The sequence below is a fragment of the Sturnira hondurensis genome, unplaced genomic scaffold (assembly GCF_014824575.4).
Source record: "Sturnira hondurensis isolate 20B ecotype Veracruz unplaced genomic scaffold, ASM1482457v3 Scaffold0017394, whole genome shotgun sequence".
NCBI lineage: Eukaryota > Metazoa > Chordata > Mammalia > Chiroptera > Phyllostomidae > Sturnira > Sturnira hondurensis.
In genome coordinates, this window is record NW_028090025.1 from 7,196,549 (window position 1) to 7,215,501 (window position 18,953).

Sequence of the window (18,953 nt, forward strand, 5' to 3'; positions counted from 1 at the left end):
GCAAGAGTACTGGTCCACAGGGGAATGGCAACACTTCTCTAATAAGTGTTGACTGTATTCGAGGTGTGGGATTAAGACGTCAGGGGTCTGACAAGGGGAGGAAAATACACTGCTGCAACAGAACGACTATTTCTGGGGAATCTCTCTGTGGCCTTTGGAAACATTTCTTGGGCATCCCCAAGGGCTCCTGGGGTGGAAAGTTGTGAACACACAGGGTCTGTTTCTTTGCACTTCACTCAAAGCCCTGGCAGGTTTGTATTATTTTCTTTAAAATGGTTTGGTTATTTAAGAAAGATATTCATCATAGAAAGACTTGAGAAATACAGACAAACAATAGCAACATAAGACCAAAGCTACATTCCATGGTCACTTGTAAAAACACCATGACTATGAATTTCTTTCTTTTGTCTTTTTCTACTCTGAGTGTGTAGTTTTTCTTTTTAGACAAAAAGAGGATTATACTACATCTAGCTTTATATATTTTTCCATTTAACAATAGATTGGAAACATTTTTAATATGTTTAAAAATCCCATGATCCTTTTAAATAACCACCTACTGTTTCATTGTACATATATTTCAACACTGCTCAATTCCCTCTTAGTAAGCATATAGGCGATTCCCGGTTGGGTGCCCCCTGCCTCCGCATAAGCATCATTACAGTAGCATCTTCATCCGTGGATCTTTATGCAGTTAGCTAATTTTTGCTTTAGGATAACTTGGTATATATAGCACCAAACCACCTTGTGGTTAGCCCTGCCTTGAATCAACTAGTCCAAACTTCTTTAAACATTTTAAACTCTTCCTGTCCTTGGGTACACAGTTCAAGCAGCAAATTCACAAAGGGGGCTATTACATCAACTCACAGAAAAATGAAACTTCTCCCATGTGAGTATTCCACTCTGCCAATAAGCAGTTTGAATCATTGCTTTCAGATCATTTATTTTATAATCATCAGACCTATTAAAGGGAACTTCCTAGAAATCAAGTAAGGAAGGACTGCAGCAAAAGCTTAGCTTGGTTTGGGTGGTTGTTCTGGCTAAGGGACAAAAGAGCTCTTTTGAAAAAGTGAAACTTAGAGCACTTCCAACCCTGTCACTCCACTGAATTTCGTGCCCTTTGGCCCTTGGTTTTCATCAGCTGATGTCCAACTCAGGCTCATGATCTTCCTCAAAAACCTTCACTCTCCTGCCCTCCAAGCCTTTCCTCAAGAGCTCTTTTTTTCCCAACTGGAATTTCCTTCAGGTGGTACCAGATTTGACCAATAAAATTATAGGATGCCCACTTCAATTTAAATTTCAGATAAACAGTAAATGTTTCTAAGGGTTCTGCAGGTTATTGAGTGTCAGTTGCATGTCTATTCCAATATACATTCCAGACGGGGGAAATAACCACAGGGTGGGCCCAGGGCCCCACTGGCCCCACTGTGAAATGGACCTGAGCTAAAACTCCCAAGGGATCACCTGACTTCCATAAGTCTGACTGGTGTACCACAGTCAGGTCCTGGGTCCCCTGGAGTTAGTGTCAATTTAGAGCCCATGTCCAGTAGCCCCTGAAAGGCCTATTTCCTTTTTTCTGATGCACAGTCACCCTGGTAAAAGGATCTAGGTCCCTTTGGGGAGAGTTTAAGGCTGGGAGAAAGATTATCAGTAGACATTTTTCAGCAGTATAGTGTTGTCCTTTCTCGAGGGGACTCAGTCTCCCTTTCATTCAAGAGGTTCTGGGTCTGTTAACTGGCTCAAGTCCAGGAGTTAATTGAGGAGCTGTGACCCTTTGTTTTGGTGATTCAAGTTAGACTTCTGTTTGTTCAACCTAAAACTCTTCTGTGTATATAGACCAAGTAAGAATTTAGTGGACTACCCTCCTCGTTTTCTAGTCACACTGTGATCAACCACTCAATGCCACATGTCTCTGTGAGTCAGCTTATTCTGATTACTGTTTTGACTCCACTGTCCATTACTACAACCATGCCCACTTTGCCTTTGGTGACTAAGTGCTGCCACTTGGCCCCTGACACCCCAGGATCCAATTATTCCCATTGCATTGAAGGATCTCAGCTTAGCAGGGGATCCCCACTATAATTTCTGATATACAGAGAAGAGCAACCACAGACTTTTCCATGGAATCTGTGCCTCCTCTCACAAATTTACTTCTCATGGTTGCGGTGACCCTCCCAGGCAGGTGAGCACATCTTACACGATAAATCCACTCTGATATTTCAATCTCCCTGAGCTTTTGAATACCTTCCTCTACAGTATACCAAAGCAGTTCTGGTGTTGGAACTTCATCTGGTATTGTCCCATGTTTCAGCCAACTAACCAACAAAACCATTAGAGCTCTTTTTAACCCCCCCTCCCCCACAAGAGGCAACATTAAACCCAGAATCTCTACTGAGTGGCTTCATATCAATAAATTTATGTAGTCTGATTCAATTCTGTATTTTTTCCTTCATGATCCTATACTCCCAATACCTGTTCCCATGCATATTCTCCACATTTCTGTCTGTAAATTAGAAAAAGTCATGTAGTTCTTTTGGAGTGTAGTGCCTCTTCTTATGGGTCACACTTTGAACCTTACTCTTTAGGGCCTGCTGGGATGTAAGTCTAGTGTTAGGTCTAAAAGCAAAGAAGGGTAGTGGGTGGGCCTTGAGGAGAATCAGTAGTGTCTTGCAAGGCAGCTACCTCAGGGGAGAGGGTTATAGCTTCCTGGAGGAAAGCAGGCTTAACCTCCCCAGACTGGTGGTGGGGTGTGGTAGATGGGAGCGGGTAGAAGGGTTAATTCTACTAGCAAAGAAAACTCAGCTAAATTTAGGGGTCTCATGTCCCTAGATTCACTGGAATCTGCTCATACACCCCTATTCCAATTTTCAGGATTTTATCCCTTCCAAATCAGCGTCTTCACTTAAACAGTATCCACCCTGTGACACTGCATGAATTCAATTTGCATTTAACTCAAGACAGACTCTGGCTATGTTTTCAGCAATCTCAGCCCTACAGGAGACACAGGAGATACAGGAGATAAAGAAACAAAAGCTTCAGGTCACTTACACAGAGCCTGAGTTGAGACTTTTAAGTCCTGAGCTCATCCTTTTCTTTTTTTTATTGTTGTTCAAGTACAGTTGTCTCCATTTCCCACCCCCCCACTACTCCCCACTCCAACCATCCCTACCTCCCACCCTTGACCCTAACCCCCTTTGGTTTTGTCCATGTGTCCTTTATACATGTTCCTGAAAACCCTCCCCTCTTTCCCCTCCATTATCCCCTCCCACTTCCCCTCTGGTTACTGTCAGTTTGTTCTTAATTTCAATGTCTTTGGTTATATTTTGCTTGCTTGTTTGTTTTGTTGATTAGGTTCCACTTATATGGTATTTGTCTTTCACTGCCTGGCTTATTTCACTTAGCATAATGCTCTCCAGATCCATCCATGCTATTGTGAAAAGTAGGAGCTCCTTCTCTCTGCTGCATAGTATTCCATTGTATAAATGTACCATAGTTTTTTTATCCATTCATTTACTGATAGGCATTTAGGTTGCTTCTAACACTTGGCTATTGTAAATTGTGCTGCTATGAATATTGGGGTGCATAGGTTCTTTTGGATTGTTGCTTCAGGATTCTTAGGGTATAATCCCAGCAGTGGAATTGCCAGGTGAAAGGCAGTTCCATTTTTAGCTTTCTAAGGAAATTCCATACTGTTTTCCATAGTGTCTGCACCAGTCTGCATTCCCACCAACAATGCACTAGGGTTTCCTTTCCTCCACATCCTCTCCAACACTTGTTTTGTTGATTTGTTTATGATGGCCATTCTGACTGGTGTGAAGTGGTATCTAATTTTTTTAAAAATTCTTGTTCAAGTACAGTTTTCTGTCATTTTGGTTTTAATTTCCATCTCTCTGATGGCTAGTGATGCTGAGCACTTTTTCATATGTCTCTAGGCCCTTTGTATGTCCTCCTTGGAGAAGTGTCTGTTCAAGTCCTTTTCCCATTTTTTAATTGGGTTGTTTGTCTTCCTGGAGTGGAGTTGTGTGAGCTCTTTGTGTATTATGGAAATCAAACCTTTGTCCGAGGTATCATTGGCAAATATATTTTCCCATACATCTGGTTCTCTTTTTATTTTAATGCTGTTTTCTTTAACCATGCAGAAGATTTTTATTTTGTCTGAGCTCACCCTTTTCTTTCCTCACCTTCTCCATCTCATTTAGGAGCAACCAGCCAATCGCATGATACTCTTTAGTTTGATAAGAGTCTTGTAAGGTCTCAAATACATGGTCTCCCAGAACCTTGCCTTTTGTAAGTATCTGATTAGGGGAATTTGATAATTGGGACAGACTTAACACTCAGAAATTATTCAGCTTATCTGAGATTTAAATTGAACTAGGTGTCCTGTATTTGATCTGGCCATTCAACCTAAGGAAATCTCCTTGTCCTCCAAAATCTAAGTCCTACATTCTTTACAGATTGCCCCAGGTGGAAGTTTTACTTTTTTGATTTATTTATTTGTTTGTTTGTTTATATAATTTGCTGACAACTTATGATGTGCCAGGCACTTCTCTAAGTGCTTTATATGAACGGACTCATTTAAGCCTAATTATAGCTCAGAGGTGGATACTATTACTACCTCTATTTTTATAGATGGAAAACTGAGCCTTAGAGAGGAAAAATAATTTGCCCAGAGGAGTTGGGATTTTACTCTAGACAGTCAGGAACCTGGGCTCACATGGATAACACTGTGCAACTCTGTGGTCTCTTCTGAAGGGTCCATAGAGCTGTGTGTGTACATCTCATGCCTTGCTATCTGCCTGTACTATCAGCTGTGGGATCATTGGTTGTCAGCAACAGTTATGTTTTACTTCTCATCACACCCCCAGTGTCAGGAAACTGTTATTTAAAAGATTATGCTTATTATTCAGCCTTAAAAAGGGATGAAATTCTGACACATACTGCAACATGGATGAACCTTGAAGATATTATGCCAAGCAAAATAAAGCAGACACAAAGGATCAAATGCTTTATCATTCTGCTTATATGAGCTTCCTAGTATCGTCAAAGTCATAGAAGCAGAAAGTAGAGTGGTGGTGGCCAGGGGCTGAGGGAGGGGAGAGATGGGAAGTTATTGTTGCACAGAGAGTTTCCGTTTTGATGATGAAAAGTCCTGAAGATGGATGGTGGTGAGGGTTGCACAACAAAGTGAAGGTACTTAATGTCACAGAATTGCATACTTAGAAAGAGTTCAAATGATAAATTGCACGCTATGTATATTTTGCCACAAAAATGTTACAGACTTTATGGAAGACAGCATGGAAGGTCCTTTAAAAACTGAAGAAAGAACTACGTATGATCCAGCAATCTCTATCTATCTGACAACAAAATCAGGATCCTGAAGAGATATCTGTGCTCCTATGTTTACTGCAGCATTATTCACAATAGTTGAGACATGGAAACAACTCAAGTGTTTATTGAAGGATAGACAGATAAGGTGTAGTATATACATACATACAATGCAATATTATTCAACCTTAAAAAGAAGAAAATCCTGACATTTACAGAAACATGGATAAACCTGGAAGACATTATGCTAAGTGAAATAAGCCAGCCCCAGAAATGCAAATACTGTACAATCACTTATATGTGTAATCTAAAAATGTCAAACTGAGAGAAGCAGAGAGCGGAACAGTGGCAGAGAGTAGTAGGGGTTGGGAAATGGAAAGATGCTGGTCAAAGGGTATAGAGTGTCAGTTACACAGGATAAATAAGCTCTGGGGGTCTAATGTACAGCATGGTAATTATGGTTAATAATAACTGTGTTGTATACTTGAAATATGCTAAGACAGATGTTAATTGTTCTCATAAAAATGGCGACTGCATAAGGTGACTGGTGTGTTCATTAGCTTGGCTGTGGTAATGACTTCACACTGTATGTTTATCAGAATATCACCCTGTATACCGTAAACATATACAAGTTAAAATTTTCAATTACCTCATTTTCAGACCATAAGACGCACCCAGGTTTTAGAGGAGGAAAATATGAAAAAAAATTGAAGCAAAAAATGTGGTAAAATATTTAATAACATAAATAATATAATATTTCACCAATGTCAATGTAAACAAAACTCAACAGCAGCATTAACAACCATTATTCCTCCCAAATTTGGGGGGACGGAAGAGAGAGAAGTGCATCTTATATTCTGAAAATACGGTACATTTCAATAAAGATGAAAAAAAGTTATACTTTAACTAGCACAGGAGGTAAAAGACCCAGGTTCAGAGTTCAGGTCCATCTGTGTTGGATTGTAGCTCAGCTACTTAGCTGTGGGAGTTTGGGCTTGTCATTTCATTTCAATTTCAGGGAGTTGATGGGTGATAATGCACACATCTTAGGCTAGTTGTGAGGAATGAATGACAAAGTCTACAGAGCACTTTGCCCAGTGTTCTCACCCTTGACTGCACAATAAAATTACCTGGGGGGTCGGGGGATGTTGGCTACTGATGCCCACACACTCACAGACCAATTAAATCAGGTATCTAGTATTATGTCTTTAAAACTCTACTATGAAAAGTTTCAAAGCCCTAGCCAGTGTGGTTCAGTTGTTGGAGCATTGTCCCATGAACTGAAAAATTATAGGTTCAACCTCCTCTGATCAGGGCACATGTATAGGTTGTGGGTTTGAGCTCCAGTTGGGGCATGTGAGAGGCATGAGATTGATGTCTTTCTCACATCGATGTCTCTTTCTTCCTTCCTTCCTCTTTCTTTCTTCTTTTCTCTCTCTCTAAAAGCAGTGAAAAAATGTTCTTGGGTGAGAATAAATTTTTTTTTTAGTTTCAAAATACATAATAATATTTCCCATACACCATCAACCACATCCAATATTTATTAAGATTGTAGCATTAGAATATAACTTTTTTAACACTTAAAAATTATTAGGATAGCATAATACCTGGGGCATAGTACTTGTTCAACAAAGTAAGCTATTATTATGACTTTTATTCTCCTTCTCATAATGAATTTGGTTGCTTAGGAGCCTTGTCTTGAAAAATGAAGCTCTGAATAGGAGAGGTGCCTATTGATTTCACTGGTAATCTATGGCCCCTACTTAAATGTTACTGAGAGGGTTTGCTTCTTCTGTGAACCATCCTTGAAGCATTCTTCTTTAGAAATGGAAAGAAATCCATTTGAACTGGTAATAACTTTCGTTTTTTAACTACCACACTGCAGTGGAATCACACAGTAAGATAAGATGAAGAGAAATAAGTAGCACGGGGAATATAGAGAGGAGAGAGAATGTGCTAGGCCCCTGGAAAAGTGCTTTTAATCTAATAATGACCAGTTCTGGCATTTCCCTACCCACACACCCAGGGAAGACATTACTAATCAGTCAATGCTCTCTTTTCCCACTGAACCCTGAGGCTGCATTGAAATCCTTCTTAAGATGATGCTCCAGGTACCCACCCAAATCAATGTGAGGTGGCTTAACAGAAAAGACCTACTTGTTATTCCTTTTGTACCCTTTTTTTTTGTGTGTGTATGTCTTAGGTAGGCAATACTATATACTGAGAAAGAAAAAAGAACGTTCTGAGAGACAGAAACAACAACTCAAATTCCACCACAAAAGACAAAGTCATTCCCATGATGTTATCTAAGACAGGGAGTCACAGAATCCTTCCAAAAGTAGCAAAAGGGAATCTGTAAGACCCCAGGTTGGGCCTGGCTTGCTGCTCAGTGTTCACAGCTGGTTTGAAATAAAAGTGCTCCAATGCTCTTCTGGTTACAAAAATTAGCTTTGCTTCATGCTGCTAAGCGGCTCTGAGTCCTAATGTGTATTTCTCTATCTTTAGGTTGAAGCAGTTAAAAAAAAAGGAAAGAATGTTCAAGAAGAGATTAGGAGACATGGGGGTCTATGGAACTAATCTGACCAGGGGCTGAAGATGACAGTAACAGTAATAGTGAAAATGCCCCACGTACTTTTTCTTTGCCAGGCCCTGTGCAAAGGTGATCTATATGGATTTTCTCATTTCTGCCTTACAAAAAACCCTTGGAGTTAGGTCCTATATTTCTGCCTTTTACAGATGGAAGGCCTGGAAGCTCAGGGGAGTTAAGGAACTTGCTTTGGGCCACACAGTTTGCATATCATAAAGCTATGGGATTTGAACCTGGGTATGTCTGATGAAGAAGCTGTGATCTTCAAACTATGCAATTTAGACCAGCAGTCTTTTGTTCAGCAAGGAAAAATGACTTCAAGTATTAAGCATGTCTCTTATCACCTCGCTGGGGGCAAAGACTAATTCTTTGCATTTCCGACTGTATAGCACAATTGGTTGAATAAAATCCATGCACATTTGGTTGAATTAATATTTGGTACAATTTGAGGCTTTCAAATTCAGTGAATATGCTTGCAGAGCAATTGTGGTTTTTTTTCTAAATCTTCTGTTGCTTAATTTTGGTTTTAGATTCCACATATAATTGAAACCATATAGTGTCTTTCTCTGTCTGACTTTTCACTTAGTATAATACCCTCTAGATCCATCCATGTTGCTGCAAATGGCAACAATTCATTTTTTTAATGGCTGTGCAATATCTCATTGTGCACATACACATCTTCTCTATCCATTCATCTATCAACAAACACCTAGGTAGCTTCCATATCTTGGCTATTGTGAATAATGCTGCAATGAACAAATGGGGAACATGTATCTTTTTGAATTAGTATTCTTGCTTTCTTTGGATAAATATCCAGAAGTGGAACTGCTGGTGATACAAACAGTCTGTCCAGACCACTGGGAATGGGATGAAGGCAGGGAAATAAGAGAGGTCTCCAGGGAAGATACAGCTAGGCCATAGGGATGGAACTTGGAAGTCTTCTTTCAAGATGGAACTCTTCTGCACTGAGCCACACTCCCTGGGCACTGAGGGAGTGGCATGCAGACACCTTCTCGAAGGGCCAGGGCCATGGCAAGGACACTGAGTTTCCTGGCACCTCTGTGTTGAACCAAGCACATACTCCCCCCACCCTCAGGCAAGATGTCGGCAGGAGGAAGTTCTTATACTGAGCACTCACAAGGCTAGTAAGACAATTGGGTGTGAGGGGGAAAGCCCTACTACCCTCTTCCTGTACCAGATTAGGGTGGGACCATGGGTACATGTGCAGTAGAAGTTAAAATGGTGGCAGGGGGAGGTTCTGACCACAGAGGCCTGTCAGCCTCACCAGGGGAAAGAAGGGATTGGTTGGGAGATGGGCCCCCTCACAGTGTGCAGAAGTTTAGGAAGTTAATTGTTCTTTGTGAGAAAGCATCTAGTCTGTCCCACCCACACCCAAGCTAATATAATCCAAGAACAAAGAAATCTCTCTTTTGCTGTTGCTAGCTGATTGGGATCTGCACTCAAATGGTGCCCTCACCTGTCCTCTCCACAGGCCACCTGACCTACCCACCACGTGGCCCATGGCTTTCAGAAGGAGTCTTTCTCTCTTGCTGACCTGATGGAGCAGTCGTGGGTACCTTCACTCATTCTCTGACCTTGGAGCACAGGACCATGTGGCTTTAGAAGCTTCATGGCCAATGGCAGCACTGGCTCCATAAACAGCCCCCAGGAGTGAGCCCGAACAAGCTAAGCTATCTGGATAACTGCTTAGCTGCCTTGGGCTCCAAGGAACAGTCTCTTAATATGGGGCAGGGATTTTAAGCAGTGCCTTTTGTTTTGGTCTTGGTGGGGACAACTGGGTTCTGTTTGGGTTTTGCAGAGGAGATGAGCTTTGAAACAGGGAGTTCCCCATTCTCTGAGATTCTTCAGTATTAAAATAAAAGCCCTTTTCCTTTCTCACCAGACTCTGCCTCTACAGTTTGCTTTTTGGTGGCAGTAAGCAGCTGAACTCCACTTTGGTTCAGTAGTGCTGGGTCATATGGTATATCTATTTCTGGTGTTCTGAAGAAGCTCTATACTGTTCTCCATAGTGGCTGCACTAGTCTGTAGTCCCACTAATAACACAGAGGGTTCCCTTTTCTCTACATTAACATCAACACATGTTATTTGTTGGCTTCTTGATAAGTGCCCTTTTGACAGGTGTCAGATGGTATCTCATTGTGGTTTCAATTTGCATCTCTCTGATGATGGTGATGTTGAGCATCTTTTCATATGTCTGTTGACCATCTGTATATCTCTTTGGAGAGATGTTTTTTTCAGGTCCTCTGGATGCTTTTCAGTTGGATTGCTTATTTATTTATTTTTGTTACTGAGCTGTATGGGTTTTTTAACAAATTTTGGATATCAATCCCTTCTTGGATATATCATTTAAGAATATGTTCTCCCAGTTAGTAGGCTGCCTTTCATTTTGTTGAATGTTTCCTTCATGGTGAAGAAGCTTTTCAGTTTTATATAGTCCAATTTGTTTATTTTCTACTGTTTCTATCTTTTCTACTTGAAAAGATATGTCCACAAAACAAAGAAATAAAACAAAAATGGCTCAGAAACAGAGGCCAAAGAAATGATTCTCAGAAGGGAGGCGGTGGAGGGATGGGTGAAAAGGGAAGGGGAGTTTAGTCAATAGTATTGTGGTAAGTTTACACAGTGACAGGTAATTACTAGAATTAGTGGAATGATCATATTGTAAGGTATAAAAATGTTGGGTCACTATATTGTATACCTAAAATGAATGTAACCAATAGAAGATTGTATACCAACTTACTTAGATAAAAAATTAATTAAAAAGAATTAAATGAGAGGAAAAAAAGAAATCTTCCATTGCTTATCCCAGAACTAGAATGGGTATTGTTCCAGTGGCAATGTCACTTGCACTATTGGCTCATGCATTAACACATTTATTGAGTACCTACCAAATGCTAGGCAGTATGGTAGTAAGACAGCTATAAACTGGATAGACCCAGTCCCTGTCTTTAGGCTTGAAGACCAGAGGGAGAGACAGACTTAAGCATGATAATGGTAACATGGGACAAAATTAAGAGCAGATACTACAGAAATGGAAGCTCACAGAGAACACTCTGGTGAAGCTAGCATAATGATATCTATCTGCACATATAATGCTAGCCATGCACCAGACACTGATCTTAGAGTGTTACAGAGACCACCTTTTTAAACCCCCTTATCCATTGTCAGCTCATGAATGGACCTCTCACCACCAATGCATAGATGAGGAAATTCAAGCCCAGAAATAGTAGGTAACATGCTCATGCCAATAGTAGATAACTTGATCATGCCAATAAGTGGCAGAGCTGGCTTCAATGCCAGGCAATGACTATAATTCAACTCCCATCCTCATCTGCTGCCCTAATATTTTTTCCTCAGTGAGATCTGAAAAATGAGTTGGCATTAGCTTGGAAAAACAGGAAGAGAAGACTGTTCAAGGAAGAGGTAGTGGCAGCTGTAAAATCCAGATTGAACAGTGCATCTGGTTCTGGAACTATGGGAGGGGAGAGAGCTGGGAGGGGAGGGATTGAGCTAGGTAGGAGTCATATCTGAAGGGCTCTATAAAGACCTACCAGGGAGCCTAGCTTCTATCCTGAGGCTACTGAGGAGCCATACATCAGAAGGTTTTCATCAGGGGAGTAGCATGATCTGACTTATCCTTTAAAATGATTCCTCTGGCTACTGAGGAGGCTAATGAGGTAAGGAAGCACTCCATATAGAGGTAGAGACTAGTTGGCAGGGGTGGACTGGAGTGAGGCAAGTGAGGTGCCTAGGGCACTTGCACAGCCCCAAGAGCAAATGTCTCCCTAAACTGTGTGCCTTTTGTCTCACCTTGGGCCCAGCCCTGCTATTTAGGCAGCTGTTGTGTGAATCTAGGACAAAGTAGCATCAGCTAGGCCCACAAAGGATATCAGAGAAGCTGGAAACTCATAAAAATGGAAAATCCACTTTACCTCTTGGGTATTTATGTTCATTTTTGTCTGTTAACTCTTATCACTACTCAGCTTGTTTTAGCTTTGCCATTAGAAAGGGTGGGAAGTTTTATGTGATGGAATCTCCTTAAGGTTCAATAGTTCTTTTTTTTTTAAATGGCATTGGAGTTGGGGGAGGCAAGAGGGAGGGGTGAGAGCAGTAGAGAGGAAGGGAGAAGTATAGGATTAGATAAGAGAAAAAGACTTCTAAGAGTGTATGGAGCCAATGGGTAAATAATAAAAGCAAATTCCAGCACAGTGGAAAGATAGCAAAATGCTACTTTGAAATGGAAGCTCCACTCTAAAATGTGTTAACTGTGCATTTCCATCATCACTACAGTGGGTCTAAGGTCCTTCTGCATTGTCCATAAACTGTGCTTTCCATCTTTAACCACATTTTATCCAAAGGCCTTAGGAACCTGTGGGATTTGCTCAGACTCATCCAATTTAGACACCCTTTCAACAGAAAGTACAATGGAAATTGTTCTCTGTAAACCCTGGAAAGTTCCTAAAAATCATAAAGATTACAGTGTTTTTGAAGCTGATTTTATTTTTTTTTATTTTTAAAAATATTTTATTTATTTATCTTTAGAGGGGAAGGGAAGGAGAGAGGAAGGAAACATCAATGTATGGTTGCTTCTTGAGCATCCCCTGCAGAGAACTGGCCCCTGCCGGAAACTGGCCTGCAACCCAAGCATGTGCCCTGACTGGGAATCGAATGAAGCTGATTTTAAATATGTGCATTAAAAGTCCTGGTCCAGTGGCCCAGTTGGTTGGAGTGGTGTCCCATGAAACAAAAGGTTGCAGATTTGATCCTCAATCAGGGCACAAACATAGGTTGTGGGTTCAATCCCTGATTGAGGCAAGTATGAGAAGCAACCAATCAATGTTTCTCTCTGTCTCTCTCCCTCTTCACCCCCACCCCTCTCTCTCCCTCTCCCTCTCTCAAATGAATAAAAACAAATCCTTGGGTGAGGACAAAATAAATTAAGTACACATATCATGAAAATAAGGAGCCAAGTACAACAGAATTTAAATCAATATTCTTTGGAGATGCTGACACCAAAGTGTGTGGGACTGTAATTTAGGATTTTGAACTATGGAAGCTTCCAGACCATGGGTTTCTTAGGAAAAAAATGGGACCTGCTTTTACCTCTTCTTATTTATTTTTGTCCCTCTGGGCTGGGTCCTGTGGTTGACCACCCCCCTGATTGGACCAAACCTCAGTCTGCTTGTTTCCTGGCTGTAAACACAAACACACCTGTATTTTGGAGATCAACTCTGCCAGCTCTAAAGTCACACCAGTATGGGTTAGAATTCAGCCCATCCATCATAGCATCTGCATGAACTTGAACAAGTTTCTTGCCCTCCCTAAGTGTAAAATGGTGAATAATTATAGTAGTGTGTTCCTGAGCTAGTGTAATAATTAATTTAATCATAAGATAGTGCATGTCAAATGCTTAGAAACATTCTTGGTACATGCAAAAGGCTCAATAAATGATAGTTTTTAATGACATTAACTATTAATTTGATAAAAGTTTTTTAAAAACCATGAAGCTTTACTTTGGTAAATTAATGATGAAATATTATGGGGTTCGAGATGTAAAATTTTATTAATGCAGCATAAATATTAAGTATTAATAGATAAATGTTTAACATGTTAAATGATCAGATTGATTATATTAGACATATATCTCTGACAATTAACAATTATACACTAAATGATTAAATGGGTTAAAATGAAATCAAATGAGTTAAGACACCAAGCAGTTAGAACAGCACTCAATACACAGTAAATACTTGATATACTAGTTATTATTATAAAAACATGATTATTCTTAACCCATCTGGGTACCTCCCTCAAAATCACATCATTTGGTGGGAGGAGGTTATTAATCAAAGAAAAAAACTTTGCATTTCTTCACATTAATAATTTTCCTTCAACCCATATTCTCTCTGTATTCTCATCTGGTTTCTTTGTTTTTATGTTTTATCCCTTAGTTGCTGTTAGTTCTAAAGAGGGAGACAGGGCAGAGCCCTGGCTGGTGTGGCTCAGTGGATTGGGCATTGTTCTGCAAACCAGAGGGTCACTGGTTTGGTTCTCAGTCTGGGTGCATTTCTGGGTTGTAGGCCAGGTCCTGAGTTGGATGTTTCTCTCCCTGTCTTTCTCTCACACCCTCTCTCTAGAAATAAATAAATAAAATCTTAAAACAAGAGAGAGAGAGAGAGAGAGAGAGAGAGAGAAAGGGTAGAGGTAACCTGAGGTTTCACCCTGCAGTAGAAGTGCTTATTATACCTAAGTTGGGGGATAATTTTTTATTTTGCTATAGTTTCAAATGTAAAGAACATGTTGTGTTTGTGTGTTTCTAAAGCATTTGAGAATGCTTTTTCACTCCTAAATACTTCAGTGTGTATTTCCTAATAAAGTAATTCTTTTACATAACCACTGTGCAATTATCAAGGTCAGGAATACTGACCCACTCCTATTATCTATTCCATAGTTGTATTCAAATTTCACCAAATGTTGAGCTCTTGTCCCTTCCCATTCCAGGATCTAATCTAGGGTCATGAATTTTATTTATGTGTTTGGTCTCTTTAATTTCCATTAATCTGGAATAGTTTCTGATTCTTTCTTTCTGCTTCTTGACCTTGACATTTTTTAAGAGCATGGCCAGTTATTTTGTAGAATAACTAGCAATTTGGGTTTGTCTAATGTTTCTTCACGATTATATACAGGTTATACATTTTTGGCAGAAATACCACTGAGGCATCACCTATTGTTTTTAGAAAGCATCTTGGAGCTTAGATCCATAGGGGTTGTATTTGGCTGCAAATAACAAAAGATTCAACACACAGTGGCTACAGAGTGAAAAGTGTGGGGATAAGCTGACCCAGGTTGTATCCTGAGATCTCTGTATTTTCTACTCAGCTACCCTCTCTATATTGTTGTATATGGCAACATGATAATTCAAAATGACAAGAGGCTTAAAGAAGAATTGAGGGAAAGGTAAAAATCATTCCCTATGCTCATCTTAACATGATCAACTTGTTCATTAGAATGAGGAAAAAAACTGTAATTAATATAGCGATATGTTATATAGCCAACATGACTAAGAGTGGATGGTTTTTGAGCTCACGTTCCCAGAAGCAGAAACTAAGACAAGAATTTGGGAAGGGATTAGAAGAAGCATCAGTCAGGGAGAGGGGAAGTGAAGCAAAGAAGGTATAAGAGCCAGTACAGAGGTGCTGCCGAGCCAATTACCTCTGTAGGCTACTAGGCTTGGTCCCACTGGGAACCCCCTGGGGCCACTTAGAAACATGCCTCAGAGTCACACCACCAGAAGAACCAGGAAGCTGGGGTATTGATGTTCCCGTCCCTGCCATTCATTGGCTGAGGGCGGGTCCAGGGCACATGCACAAGCTGAACACACCTGGAATGTCCTCTGGTGGAGTCTCAATGCTGCCAGTCTGAAACTGGAGGCCTGCATGGGAAGAGGAAGTGATGAGGGGCCATGGTGGAGCTCAGACAGTGCCTGCTCTTCCTCCAGCCCAAATGGATGCTGCTTTACATGACCACAGAGCTCCCTCTTCTTGTTACAACCAGCCTCCATTGGGGGAGCATTTATCACTGTATACAGTGAGTCCTTGTCTTTTTTTCTCTACTTGCTTTCATTTAGACTCAATTTCAACACCTAAGACATAAAAGGCCAGGGCCTTTCCTTTAAAAGATGTATTTTTGTCACGTATATGTGCCTTTTCTGTGTTTCTTCGGTGGAGGTAATACTGTCTAGCGGTCAGTGTGTGTGGGCTTGGAGCCAGTCAGACTTGGCTCTGTTTTCCAGCCTGTGCGAATGTGGGCAGGTTAGTCTCACCTTTATGAGCCCAGTTTCTTCATGTACATGTTTTAAAATGACCAGGAAAGCCCCCTGAGTATTTATTTTGGGGTTACAAGTACACTTTAATAAGCAAACAAATTCACAAGTACAGAATTGTGAGTACGGAGAATGGACTGAAAATCAGTAAATCAAATATTTATGCATCATTTGCTATGGAATATGAAAATATAAGGCTCACCTCTTGTGGTTCTGTTTTAAATATTACTCTTTATTTTAACTTTATCTTAAGTTTTCCCAATTTTTAATTTTCAATGTAATGGCTGGAATGATTTCATGAATACATATTCAAGGCAAAAACATTAAAATGATACCCAGCTACAAAGAATAAAAAGTAAAACTATTCTTCACTTTCTCTTTGCACTAGATTCCAGTTTTTTTCTACAGAGGTAACCATGGTTAATAGCTGGTGTGATCCTTTTGAAATTTAAACACACATGTGTGTGCACAAAAACACACTATTTTAAAAAGTAAGTGGGTCACACAAGGATGCACATCCTTAATATCCTACATATGAATGTTTTCAGCAAATTGCCAAAACTGAGATGTCCTTCAGTAGGTAAATGAATTAATAAACTACGGTACATTCAGACAATAGAATATTATTGGGTGTTAAAAAGAAATGAGAGAATGAGAAGATGGCAGCCAAGTAGGTAGAAGTTGAATTCACTTGCTTGTGCCCCCAATTTGGATTCTCAGCTGATCTTGTGACAAATAACCTGAACAATCAATGGAATTTTAGCTGATATGAAGTTTGGAAGCCAAGGAGTACAGAAGATGCTTCACAATGGGTAGTAAGGGAGATTTTATGGTTGAAGGGGAAATACCCTATATCTGGTCCAGGGTCCAACCGTGGACCCTGAGCTTGTAAAAAACCAGAGGCAGAACCAGAAGGAGGCAGAAACTTAAGGCAAACATCAAACTCTACTGAGATGAATTCCACCTCCTTCTTCAGAATTTGTGTTACTTTTTTCTCTCACATAGCCTTTTAACATTTCTTCATTTTCTTCAATTGTATGCTAACTAATTCCGTTTTTTGTCTTTTACTCTTTATTCTTTTTATTTAGATTTATGTATTTTTATTTCACTTTTATTTCAAATCTCTCATTGTACCTTTCCTCTGTCTTACTCCATTTTACCTTCTTCCTGCCCTTTCTTATTTTCATTTTCCCTTTTCTATGCCTTATTCCTATTACTTATCCTAATTTTTTCCCTCCATCCTCTCAAAACTTTTTTCCTTTAGTCAGCTCATATTTTTTCCTTACTTATAATATTCTTATTTTCTTTCCACCTTTAAAATCATTGCTTGTTTGGCATGGGTAGTGTGGTCATTGCTGTTTTTGTTGGATTTTACTCCTATTTGTTCACTATTTTTTAATTCTGAATCTCATAGGTTACTCTCCCCATCTTACTACATTTTGCCTTCCTCCTGCCCTTGCTTATTTGAGTTTGGAATTTTATTTTTTCCCTCTCTTAGTGTGAATTCTATTCCTTACTCTTATTATTTTTTCTCATGCTATCCTCTCAAAATCATTTTCCCGTACTGTGGACATCTCATATTCTCTTTTTCTTATAATATTTTATTTACTTTCCACCTTTATTAATCTTTGTTCATTTGTCATTGTTATTGACCCTGTTTTAGTATTTCTTCAATTTTGTTCCTATTGGTTCATTATTTTTTATTTTATTTCAAACCTCATATTATACTCTTCCCTTATCCTACTCCATTTTGCCATTGCCCTCCCCTGTTTTACATTTTAAATTTTATTTTCTCCCTTTCTTTGTCTTGTTTCTATCCCCTACTCTTATTTTTCCTCCCTATTCCCTCTCACAATCATTTTTCTCTTCTTTCTTCATCTTATATTCTTTTTTCCTATCTTACAATATTGTTCATCTCTTTCCCCTTTTATTAATTTTTGCTCAGTTGCCATTGCTATTGTTGATGTGGGAGGGGAAACTTGTTGTTGGTGTGTCTGGTTTTCTGGATAGTTTTGCTTTGTTTTACCAGCACCTATAAAATAGCATGAAAGATATGGTGGGGTTGTGACTCTCAGCCAACCAGCCATCAATAATAAACACCCAAGCACAACAAGAGAGCCCACATAAACTGAATAAAGGGTATCCCTAGGACATCCAGATCAGGAGATCATAGAGATTACACCACCGAGTCCCACAGAACTACTGTAGAAGGCCACCTCATGAAGACAAGCAGTCAAAGTACAGCTACCTGAGATGCAGACACAAACAAAAAGTCACCTAAAATGGGGAGACTAACAACCTTCAGCTGACAGGAAAGGAGGAAGTCCAAGAAAGAAAGCTAAATGAATTTAAGGCACACAATCTATCAGACATAAAGTTCAAAATAATGGTTATAAGGACGTTCAAGGAACTCAGTGAGAACTACAAGGAACTTAATGGGACCTACAGCAACATAAAAATATAAAAACTGAATAAGAACCAGGAGGAAATGAAGAAACAACATCAGACATAAAGAATATACTAGAAGGAATCAAAAGCAGGCTAGATGAAGTAAAGGATCGAATGAATCAGTGAGCTGGAAGACAAAGTAGAAATAAAACACCCAGTCAGAGAAACAAAATAAAAAAAATTTAAAAAGAATGAAGGTAGTTTAAGGGAGCTTCAGGACAAAATGAAACATAACAGCATTTGCATCATAGGAATATCAGAAGAGAAGAAGAGGAGCAAAGGATAGAAAATCTGTTTGAAAAAATAGTGACAGAAAAATTCTCTAACTTGGTGAAGGAAAAAGTCATGCAAGTTCAGGAAGCACATAGGGTCCCAATCAAGATGAACCCAAAGAGGCCCATTCTAAGATACATCATAATTTAAATGGCAAAATTTAAAGACAATGAGACTCTTAAAGGCAGCAAGGAAGAAACAGCTAGTAACATCCAAGAGAGCTCCAATAAGGCTATAAGCTGATTTCTCAACAGAAACACAAGCCTGAAGGGGATGGCATGAAATATTCCAAGTAATGAAAAGCAAGGATCTGCAACCAAGACTACTCTATCTAGCAAGGCTCTCATTTAAAATGAAAGGTGAAATAACGAGCTTCCAAACAAAAGAATGCTAAAAGAGTACATTTCCACCAAGCCAGCACTACAAGAGATGCTACAGGCACTGTATGAAGAAGAAGAAAGTAAGAAGAAGAAGAAGAAG

At 39.6% G+C, this 18,953-nt stretch overlaps 1 long non-coding RNA gene across 1 annotated transcript; it reads right to left on the reverse strand.

Moving 5' to 3' along the window:
* Nucleotides 1–2,904: 2,904 nt before the first annotated feature.
* Nucleotides 2,905–5,437, reverse strand: LOC119002075 (uncharacterized). The gene is made up of 3 exons (XR_005069668.1): nt 5,360–5,437; nt 4,402–4,411; nt 2,905–2,915 (listed from the first exon to the last, which is right to left on the reverse strand). It is a non-coding gene; the product is annotated as an uncharacterized LOC119002075 (long non-coding RNA).
* Between the last annotated feature and the right edge of the window lie 13,516 nt (nt 5,438–18,953).